Genomic DNA, 12655 nt, shown 5'->3' with positions numbered 1-12655 from the left:
ACGCGAGAATTATTACTCAAGAAAATAGTTAATAAATAAGGAAGGTTCACAAACATAGTTTGGAAATGTTTTGTGATACAATGAGATAAATCTATAATTATTCACGTTTAATGTTTTAAAGTTGAAGCACAATTTTAATTATAAAAATTACGTCCTGTTACTCCAACTCAAAAGGTTGATATATAGACTTCACCAAATTGACTATGGTTATTTTAATAAACAAAGCATTAATGTACTAGACATATTTTTGGATTTGGAGGCCAGAATCTTTTGAGTTAAAATTTCTTACTTTCTTGGTGTATTTTCTGTATTTTTGTTGGTTCAGGTTAGGTTAGGTTAACTTTGTATTGGTCCCCGGTTCCAAAACTATCCCATGAACTATATATAAAAGTAACCAAGAAAGTTCTGTAACTTTTTGTGAAGGTCTGTGTTCAATAGACCCTCACACCGTGAGTTGAATACGAATGGAGATAAGATAAAGGTCAGATGTTGGTGTTGGTATATCCAACATACTACCTAGTTGTGGCAGTTTAGCTACACCGTGAACTTGCTTAAGGACAGAGTGAACATGTGACCTCCACAGATCGTAATAAGGGCGTGTATGCTGTACGAGTTCAAACTGGCCTCAAACGCCGATGCAGCGGGACGGAAGATATGCTAGGCCTGTGGTGAGTTTTGTCGTGACTACGCGTACAGTGTAGCGGTGGTTTAGCAAGTTTAAGGACGGTGACGAAACAGAAGAAGACGCACCACGCACAGGAAAACCAACACATGTACAAAAAGATCTTCAGACAGCAATTGAGGCGAACAGTGGCCAGACATGTGAGAAACTGGGACTACATTTCAGTGAGAGAGGAGAAACCTCCATCAACTTGGGAAGCACTACAAGTTGGGTCGATGGGTTCCATATTAATTGATTCCCGGTCAGAAGGCAACGCGTGCAGACACCTGTTTTTCTTTGCTGTGAGCCATTTCTAGGCAGAGTATTGACATGTGATAAGACGTGGGTTCTGTACGAAGCTCCATGGCATCGTCATACTTGGTTAGCATCCCATGAACATGTTCTAAAACAGCGGAAACCAGCACTGCACCAGATGAAGGTGCTCCTGTGTGTTTGTTGGACTGCTCGCGGCATCGTGCATCGGGAACTGCTACCAGCTGGTCAGAGCATCAATGCAACTATGTACTGCCAGCAGTTGTGCTGTGTTCAAGAGAAACTCAAAACTCTGGAGCCAGCACTTCTGAATTGCAAAAGGGTCCTCCTGTTACAGGACAACGCTCGGAACACCATTTTACGCCTTGTATGGGAAACACTATTGTATCCGCCATACTCTCCGGAAATTGCACCGTCCGATTATCACATGTTCCATTCCTTGGAAAATCATCTTAGTGGACGGCTTGTATGGGAAACACTATTGCATTCGCCATACTCCCTGGACATTGCACCGTCCGAGTATCACCTGTTCCATTCCTTGGACAATCACCTTAGCGGACGCCAGTTGAAATCCCTAGTAGAGGTGCAAAATGCACTTGATACATTCTTCGCTTCACGGCCCAACAATTTCTACCGCGATGGAATCCATGACCTTCCAAAATGTTGGCAGAAGATCGTCGATGCTGATGGGGACTATTTTTGATCTTCCAGGTACGTCTTAAGTGACATGTCGATGTACGAAGGTGGTGGGTGAGAAAGCGACAGTACTTTCCTGGTTACCTTTATATTTAGCTATACGTGCTATCAAGATAGCATACATTACCTATTTCATTGGGTTAAATATATTTGCTATATACTTTCTTAAAAGGAAGAAAGACAAGTTGCAAAAACGTTAACTGAATTCTGTGCATTTGTCGCAGGTGTTGAATCTACTTGACTTGGTTCCTTACTCGCAGAGACGAGTTTGTCTCTTTCCTTCTTATGTCTATATTTATAGGAGAAAAATAATTTAAAGCTCAATAAGACTTTTGCTTTCAATTTGGTTTTATTATAGCGTCACTTGTTACCTTCTCGTTACTCAGCTGTTCTTAACAATTTATCTAAAAAAAAAAGTCTTATATCGAAGAAAAATAAACAGAATATATGTATAAAAGAAAAGTAATAAAACACAGTAAAATATTGAAATACTATCACTGAATTTATATGTAACGTTACGTTTGTTTTCTTTCTGTTGTTTGTAATAAATCAGTTTTTATTGCATTTTATTTCTGAATTTATAACTTATGAAATGCATCTTTCCTTTCAATTTATCAATGTTGCTTTCGTATGGTATGGATCTGTGACTGTATATACTTGCAACAGTAGGTTCTTATTGAGTTTATTATTTCGAATGAAATAATAAGGATGGGTGCTTATGTTCGTTACACAAGCAAACGCTGAGCCTTTATATAACGGGCAAACTAACAAATGAACATTTTTTTATATATTGGATAAACCAAATTTTCCACCTTGAGTCCCCATCCTCCCCTTTAGGATACTCATAAAAAAGTAATTGTTCTACGGTATCTTCCAGACCATGGACTCTTGGTTAAAGTTACCAAGAACTATGCCAAGCAAACGGTCTGTATTTATATGTCAGGCGAAGGAACAAACATTCCTTATATTTCTGTACAGATAATAATTCGTTGCAAATATTGAAGCGAATGATTCTGCGAAAATTAATCTAACGTTTTTGTGTAGAATTTCATAAACTATAAATTTTCTCATAACGAATACCTCAATGTCATGGTACTTTTCAAGATATACCGAGTATAGTGAATTGTCGGTAAATCAAACGGTCAGTTGAAACACTGAAAATTCATCGCTCACGCAGTTATTTACAGTTTCATTTCTATCTAAAGATGAGATATCCACATTTTAGAACAACCAAGATATCCGCGTTACTAAAATATATAATTTAGTGTTTACAACAACCAAAGATACTTAATAATTTAACATTAATAAAAGTGCTTATCCCTGGAGATTGATTTTAATTATCAATGCACAAAATTTTAGTATCTATCGTATGTATTTAAAAGAATTATTTTAATTGTTGTCTTTCCGTCAAATTGATGTTGAAAAGACAGAAGCAACACCCTGCCATCCGTTTGTGATTAAAACATATTGACAGCTACTTGTTTACTTTTGTGTGACATTGTTTTCCGAAATGTTACCGTCTAATGCGGAAAACCATTAACTCTTATGATGTCGTACTTTATATAACCATATCTCTGAAGCCCTTTAATGTATTGACTGGTAAACAAACACACATTTGTAACGTTGCATAGAATTTTCCAGAAATCTATTTTTAAAATAGTTGAAAACGAAAACTTAAGGAGCGTCACAGTAGTTTAAAACTTTAGTTTATCTTACATTCGTATCAACGAACCACTGAAAAATTCAACGGGTTGAAGGTTGTCGTAGGGGGTTGAGCCCCCTTGGCTACCCTCTAGCTACGGGCGTGGTAGTAATACATTTATAATTGTTATTAATCTCAAGTAGTTTACGAAACAGCATCCTCCTTCTACTCCGTACTCAACTGCAGGGGCACGAAGGTGTGGTGGTAGAGCGCTCACGTTCAGTATTACCTGACCAGGATAGCAGTGCGGTTTTGGAAGGATGGCGCTGTTGTTGTGTTTACATCAGTTTCTTGGTAAGCGCGGTGGGACAGAGGAGCGGAGAGTTTCATTCTGCAGTGTATCCAACGGTTTTAAAAAGTTGCAGTTTGAATGTTATGCATAGCCTAATCTCTTTCCGCTTATTTAAGAACGCCGTAAGTTATGTGGTTGTAGTGAACCATTCCTGCAGTAATGCAGATATATTGTGGATAGTGATATATGAATGGAAATTACCAGTTTAAGAACAGCATAGCACAATTGACAATTCAGTGAGCTTCTACCGTGTATTAAGCAGATTGTATAAAAATTTATTACGTTTTATTCGATGTCATTATAAAACAGGAGCAGCCTGTAAAACGCTGCTCGCTAGTTTGTTCGCAAGTTAATTTGGAGGGTGTATTTTTGTTGTAGTTTTTTCTTTTTCTTTCTTTCTTTTTTTTTGCTTGTTACTTAAGATGTTCTGCAAATAACTTCAATAACTTTTGAAACTGTTTGTCTTAACTTGAGCCAGGGGCGAATCCAGGTTGAATGTTTGGGGGGCGGTCGTTCGAAGTCAAATCAAGGTAAGAGTGTATTGCAAAAAAAAAAAAAAAAAAAAAAAAAAAGTAAATCAACTTTAGAAAAGGAGAAGTAGCTATTGTCTGCAATTTCTAGAACAGAAATAGCCACCTGCGATTTCGAAGGTGGACATTTTTTTTTTTTTGAGCAAGAATGCCAATGTAAGTAATTTCTTGCAATTTATTGCTTTATTTGACTTCTGCAACGTAAAAAAAAAAAGTAAGGCCTACCTATTACATATATAATACAAAGGTGAAAATTCTTAGGTTTTATTTTTAAAATAAAAAATATCCTATTCTGGGAGCTGGGCAATCGCCCCAATCGCCCCACCCCCTGGATCTGCCATTGACTTGAGCATATGTGTGAAGTGATTTATTACGAACAGGACAAAAAGAACTGTGATAGATTGATTACAAGTAATCCGGTTAGAAACACTGCTGCTTGTATTTTAGTTCCAAAACCGGCCGCCTGCACACGTTGGCTGGTCAGGTAATACAAAAGGTTTCCGAATCGATCTCAGCCTTGTGTGCTTGTAGTGTACAACATTGTGTCCGTCAGTTTTCTAAAGGTTCTCCCTTCTTTTCCACATTTCCATTCCACCTATTCTTTTATAATAATTCACTTACATTTAGGAATGATGCCGAGACCGAGAAAAAGGCGGGTGTTTGAAAATCATGAGAAAACCGAGACTCAGTATCCTAAGACTTAATCGAGATTAGACCGAGAACGTAATATAAAGTTGTAATTCAAAACGAGACAGCATTGTCACGAAATTCTCGGTCTCGTCTCGAATATAGGGCCTAGACAAAAAATTACTAACAAGGGAAGGTCCCACAAGTTGTCGCTCAAATCTGATTGCCACATAGCACATCTGATAGAGCATCATGAGAAATGAAAATGAACAAAATTTAAGGTGCTATGGATCAGAAGGATAAGACCTACGGGGCTTCAACATTTGAATATCAAAAAAAAAAAAAAAATATATCATGGAATTATAGGTTTAAAGTAAATATCTTGAAAACCATTAAAGCAATCAAAACAAAAGGTGCACAATATAATGAGAACAAAATGCCGTATCGAAAACAACAAACAGTGTTGCCACAGATGAAGCAGTGTTGCCAACTCAGCATAAAAATATTTTGTTTGAAATAGCGTCATATACAAATGTCCACAGATTTAAAATGCACTATTATCACTAAACATAACAATGGAATTTAGTGGTACAGTGTTGCACACTGTTGGAACTACATATGCTGAAAATGTACAATGGAGAGGTCTAATATGCGGTAACAGAGGGTACGAAAGGAATGCATTATAAAAAATGAGAGGGATCTGCATTACACTTTCGTAGCCCCTGTGAATAAGCAGACAATTCACGAGAAAAGAAACCCGTGTTTTCTAATTCTGTAAAATGCTTTCTCAGATTATCTTATCCAGATTTGGTAGAGCACTTTCTTGGTTTATGTTTTTCGTGTTAAGTGACATATTCTTTTACATTCTTTCCTACGCATCATATGATTATGTTCCTGTACACTGTAATATTACCATATTTACATTGGAAGTATAATCATTTTATTACTACCTCATTTCGTTTTTAATCGTCCCGAACAGCCGTGTGGTCTAGAAGACTAGGCCACCGAATGAGATCATAGGTTTCAATCCCGCCTCGGACATGGAGGATTTCTTTTGTACTTTTCACCTTGCATTTCATTGTCATTTTTTGTCTTTCACAGTGGTTCGGATTCCACTTTACGATGTAGGTACCGTCCTATATAGCTTCCACGCTGACACAGGACATAAAAATAGCATCAGTAAATTTCGTTTTCCAAATGTATCAATCTTTTGTGACACTGCTGACATTTTGCAATGTTATACTATCGGTGCTATTCTGCATTTGAATTAAATTCATAATATGAGACCCAGCTTCCTTTATTACCCTTTGTTGCCATATATCAGACTTCTTCTTGATAATAGTGTATTTTAGTGATAATAGTGTATTTTAAATCAGTGTACATTTGTATATGGTGCTATTTCAAACAAAATACCTTTATGCTGAGTTGCCAACACTGCTTCTTCTATGGCAATACTGTTTGTGGTTTTGGATACGGCATTTTGTTCTCATTATGTTGTGTACCTTTTCTTTTAATTGCTTTAACAGTTTGCAATATATTTACTTTAAATGTATATATTTCCATGATATAATTTTTTGGATATTCAATTGTTGAAGCCTCATAGGTTCTATCCTTCCGGTCCATAACACCCTAAATTTTTCTCATTTTCTTTTATCATGATGCTCTACCAGATATGCTATGTGTCAATCTGATTTGAGCGACAATGTGTGGGATCTTCCCTTCTAAGATTATTTTTGCTCAAGGTTCACGCATTTTTGTTACACATATGATGGAACCATTGCCTTCGATAACCCTAGTTATATGCGTATATACAGGAGAGAGGGGGCAAATGCTATCTCGAATTAAGTGGTATATCGAAAGTGTTTTAGACAGCATACAAGTTTGAGTTGGGATTCCATATATTTTATTATCTTCCCAGTCATTTTGAGTACTCAAAGACAACGTGGGCAACATATTCCGAAACCTAATTGTGTAAAATCAACTAATTAAAGTTCAACCTGACAGTTCCAATCTAAGTTTTGTACACAATTCACGAATTCTCCAGAGATAGATATGTTTTAAAAATTTTGTTTTCGTGAAGAGCTCGTATAAGTAATGGTATTGTTTTTGCTTTGAAACTCAGGACAAAATTCTCAAATTGGAGGAGCGTAGGGGCAGAAATTGTGGAATAAGATATAACAAGAAGAGAAGAGAGCATAAAATTGGTTAGGGCTATGAACCAATACTTTATATTTAAAAAATTGGATAAAAACTGTATATTAGAACTTTTTTTAAGAAAAAAAATACTTTTATTAAGCCGTATTCTAAATGTGGTAGCATTATTTTGTCTCTCCCTCTTTCTCTACGCGGACTGTAGTTTTACATATAATCCTAATATTTATCTAATGTTTTAGTGAAATTAAGTATTCTGTATTAGGAATATCATAACTCTTTTAATGGCAATAATGAAGACTCAATTCTCATCACATACGACTCTATTTGCCCAGTCATAGTCTCAGCCTAGTCGGCAGAAGAGCTGAAGGCACTTAGCATCCTTTATTTTGAGTTTATCTAAATTTTCCAGACAAATTTAAAATTCTATATGCTTACATATTGTTGGCCTCTGTTTCCTGGTAATCTTATTTCGTAACATTAACAAGTCGGATGCATATTTTCCTATAATGCAATTTGGATGCAAACTTTTCCTATACTTCAAATTGGATGCAAACTTTTCCTATGCTTCAAACTGGATGCAAACGTTTCCTATATTTCAAATTGGATGCAAACTTTTCCTAAACTTCAAATTTATTTTCATTAGTTGAATACAATTTTTAATTCTTTAGGTTATATAAGACAAGACCTATTGCTTAAAGTGGTATGTGAATCACTATTTGGGTTTTATGCCAAGCTTGATACAACCCTGAGGATTGAATCCGTGAACACACATGCGTTTACCACTTAGTTATGAAGGAGTACGTCACCTAAGTAATTCTCCAGCCAAAAGTGGAGTGAAAAATAAAAAGAAGAAACGACAAAATGTAAGATGGTACTACTTATACATTCTTGATTCCATAGTTTATTTCAAGACTATCGAGACGAGACAGACTCGTGATTGAGACTGCGCCCTTGAGGCTGAGACGAAGATCGAGACAAGCATCCGGTGGAAGAGACGGGACCGAGAACGAGACGGAGATTTTTGACTCGATACGAAACTGAGATCGAGATGTTTATTTTTGAGTCGAGACGAGATCGACATCGGGGCCGCTATTTGTCAATTGATACGAGACTGAGGCTGCATAAAGTCCGAGGCTGCGGTGGCTCAGTGGTAGAGGGTTAACCTCTGGTGCATAATGTCCTTGGTTCTATGCCAGCTCCAGCTCACGCCAAGTGAGGTTTGCGGTGGACAAACACCTTGTTCGTCAGTTTTCTCGGGGTTTTCCCATTTCCTCCCACTTTCTTCACTCCACCATTTCATTCATTTCTCATCATCACCGTCTCCTTTAGCCTAGCCAGCATAATCATGGGACGTCAAACTTAGAGATTTTATATTTTCTTTATTACAGGACATAACAGTGGTACGTAAAACTGAAATCTTATTTAATTACATTTTCTAACCGAACACTTTCTTTTTACAAAAGTTTAATATGTAGAAAAGTGGACCAAACAATTTATTCCACTTTCCATCCGGTAATATCTCATTTGGCTGCAGCTATATGGTCTAAAGTGCTTAGAACGATTCATTGAGGAAGCCAATTGTGTGGTAATACCATCCTCTCTTCCCTGCGTAAATCCCTCTCTTATCTCTGCCTAGGGTCCGTTTTTGTCTAACAAAAGAAAGGAAAAAGATTTTAGTACCAGCGGAGAGGAATGGAAAGCCTTGCAGACTAAAAGGAAATGTCAGCCACTTAACGGTGTAATAATTACATCTATTGTTGGAGAAAGAGTGGACTTTGTGAATCTGATAATTGAATGCATCAAAAGATGTCAAAACCAGAAGCTCATTGAATGGAAATAGGTTAGTTTCTTTTTAGGCTTTCATAACGTCTTCCTGTGCCCGCAAAACTGAACATTTCTCAGAACTCTTCTATTGTTCTGATTTCCTCAAGAGATGGCCACAGCAAATTATTTGTGTTTTTCAAAATGGTAGTGGTTCAATGGAATGCATTACATAATGCTGAGACGTTTTATATGAAACACACCATTGGGCGTGTTTTGTCAACGTTGCCAACGTTACTTTTAGGAAAAAAAAAAAATATTTCTCATTAAATGGTCATTACTCTTATGAGGCATAATAAAAATGTTACATAAATTGCTTAGCAACAGTAAATGGCTTCTTGGAACGAAATGCAGTCAGCGTGGAGGAGAAACATGGTGGACATAAGAAAATGGATAACAGCATCTCAACTTTAAAAGTCAGAGAATACATTCGCTCACAAAACTATTTTTGTTAACAATTGCAGGAAATTTTACAGAAATAAATGCATTACTGGCAGAAACGTCAAATATGCCACGTAAAATTTTCTTCATAGCAAGAAACAAAAGCTAATATAAATTCTCAATGTCAATTACAGTATTTAGTTATTTATCTTATCATACAAGGCAAGATATGAACATCTTCAAAATGAAGTTCGTTAGTTCGTATCTTGCTAAAGTCAATAAAGTTTCAAAGTGTTATTTAAATATTAAGTTAGTGATTGTGTAAACCTATATTTGATACAACTTGTCCTTTCTGACAGTTGCTTTCCTCTCCTTTTTTCCTTCCTGCACGTAGTCATAACAATCACGTAAGAAGGACTGCTTTTATGGCAACAGCACGTTCAGCCAATTATAGTGGCTCATTTCTATGGCTCTACAATGGTAAACATTCTACCCTTTCTGCACATAAACAAATGTACATTGTTTTAGTCGAATGTCAACTGGAGTAGTGGACCTGCTAGTTAGTAACAACATTCTTTTTAGTTCTCGTTTGTGTCATTTAATTTTATAAAACTAAGATTTAGGCCTACTTGCAGTCAAGGGCGCCGATTTCTCTGTGAATTTGGGGGGCCCATTCAGATGCAGGAGGTATATATGTAAGGATTTTAAGACAAATTGCATTCAAATTATGCAAAATATTGCATATTCATAAATACAATAGGAAGGCCCACATGAGCTTTGGGGGGAAACCCGGATCCCTTGCCCCCCAGGATCGACGCCCTTGCTTGCAGTGAATAATTTCGTGTTGCCGTAAACCTTCCTTTCTAAGTCCAGTTTTTACTCCAGGAGAAAATAACACGAAAAAAACAAAACTTACATTTTGTATCTAGTTTTAAAGGGGAATTTCCCCATCATTCCCATATAATTCGCAAATTGCAGTGGACCAATAAAGTTATCACGGCTAGAATTGCTAATATTGTTTCTCCTCGCATGGTGTAAACATGATTGGTAGCTTGTTCTATTGGACATGAGTATAGGTGACTTGCTTTTATTCGAGCTCATTGAATTATACATTTTCGCATTTTATTTATCCATTAGCAGTACAGGCTGCTCACGTTAATCCAAATCCACCGTAATCCGAACCCTGAGCTTGTCCGAATGACAATTAGCTAATACCACGGACTTCTTTGGTTCCTCTTTTATTGGCCCTCTTCAGGTGGCTGGTCCTCTTTTGGTTCCCATCGTGTTGATCTTCGTGTCTTTCTGTTCAGCGTATCGTCTACTTGTTTGTAAACGTTAGCACGTGTCGTCCATAAACATGTGCTCATGTTGTGATGTGGGAATCTTTACAATACACAAAGACCTATGAGTGAGCATGGCTTCTATTACTTTTTGTGGTATAGAGACTAAAAAAAAAAGGACCTTGTTTTTATTTTTATTTTTCTATTCAATATACGTATTTTGAATTGTTTAATTTGAAATAAAGTAACCTAATCCTACTTTATTAAATATAATCGCAGCACAAAAAATAGAAGTTCTCAAGTGTGATGAGCGTGTAGCCTATATATCTTGTTCTAAAGTGTTTATGATGTATGGTTTCATACATTCTTGAAGTAATTAGTGTAATAGTGTCTCATTGATCACCAGAGAACTCACAATAGCCTTTCTTCTATGAGAAAGGATAATTTTCCTCTCCAAAACAAGGGGGCCGATCCTTGGGGGCCGGGAAACCCGGGCCTTCCAAAGCTCGTGTGAACCCAGCATTGTATTTATGAATATAGAATATTTGACATAATTTCAATTCAATTTGTTTTAAAATCCCCATATATGCCTTCTGCATCTGAATATGGTCCCCTAAAGTTACAGAGAAATCGGCGAACTTCCTCCAAAATACGACGTTTTCGTACAATTTCCTCTTTGGTTCTCACTAGCACCAATCAATGCTCTGTAGATTACATATGAGTTGAGACTAGCTGTAGAATTGACGACAAAGAAACAATGTGCATTTCAACATTTTATAGCATAATGGAAATAAAGCTCCTCAACGGTCTTTCGAAATGCAATACCTCAGTTTAGTTTTTGGAAATTAGATATGTAGCGAAAACAGATAACTTTAGCAATATCCTCGTTTGCTGTCCTCTGTTGTTTGAAGCTGTGATACATAATTCATAAATGACACATCTACGTAATTATTTCACAATGTTAACCCAGAAATGGTCTTTTGCTACTTTGTCTTCTATTCCATTGAAATGACGAAAAAGAAGTAGTACTCTGTTGACAACTTTTAAAAAAATGGAAAAATGAAGTTGATCTGGATAGTATTTGGATACAATATGAGTTAGGATATTAAAACGTGTGCGAATTACGTTATTGAGTTTTTACCATATAAATGAAGGATCACTTCGTAGCCTACGTAATGCCAAGTCTCCGTTTTTTGACCATATTATGGATTCAGCGAAAAAAAAATCTACTCTAAATCAGTCATCATCCTAGACAATCTTTAGAATGACGACATACACGATTTTTACACGCAAAAATTGTTTATATTTGTTATTTCATATCCACATAAAACAGGAAAATACACAAAGGGTAATTTCGAAAGTGTGATTTAAAAAAAAATGATAGATTGCGATACAAAATTAAATTGGATTCGCGAATTGCTATGCAAGAATCAAAATCTAAACGAAATGCTCACAACTACAGTAATTGTATCACGAAAATGGTTTTTAGTAGATCCCCAACAAGTAGGTGTTCAAACCAATGAGATAATCTTGGCTATGGGCTAGCTCTGGGAGAGAGCTGGGGCGGACGATGCCAAAGGTGGGCGCCCGCTCACTTCCAGCGTTCTCATTGTTTTAAAGGAAATTCTCGGGTGTAATTTTCGAGAAACGAACAAAACAAATTTCTGTAGATGTCGTCAGTTTATAGTAGTTGATTTTTTTTTTATTTTGGTGGAAGAAATTATTTATTTATGAATACAGTATAGTATATATAGCAAACAACACTATTAATAGAAGATTGGGGTTTACTCAAGCAGATGGTTCCACCAAATAGAAAATGTATAGGTAAAAGAAGATCTGAAACATTTTTCGTGAAGGAATGAGAGTGTGAATATAAGTGATTATCGTCAGTGCACAGCATATTGAAATGAAGTTTTAGTGAAGTGTGTTCTTCCATTATCATCATTTATTCATATATACCCCGTCGCTTACAACGATACTTGTATTTTAACATCTTTATTATATCTTTATTTGTATTTATGGGCAAACTGTGCTTTTAAATTATGCACAAGCTGTTCAAGAAAAGGAAGAAGAAGAATACGAAAAGAGAAATAGAAGTAATTTCCTTTCTGTTGATATACCATTATATTTTGTGATGTTAGTTATTAGACGATGTGAGTTAGTTGTCATAGCAACGAAAAAATTAAATAATGCATAAGAAAGGATCCATCTCGTGCAACTTACATGTACAATTTTTAA

Source organism: Thermobia domestica, chromosome 1 (assembly GCF_964235325.1).
Source record: "Thermobia domestica chromosome 1, izTheDome1.hap1.1, whole genome shotgun sequence".
Lineage (NCBI taxonomy): Eukaryota > Metazoa > Arthropoda > Insecta > Zygentoma > Lepismatidae > Thermobia > Thermobia domestica.
This window is presented reverse-complemented; position numbering follows the sequence as displayed.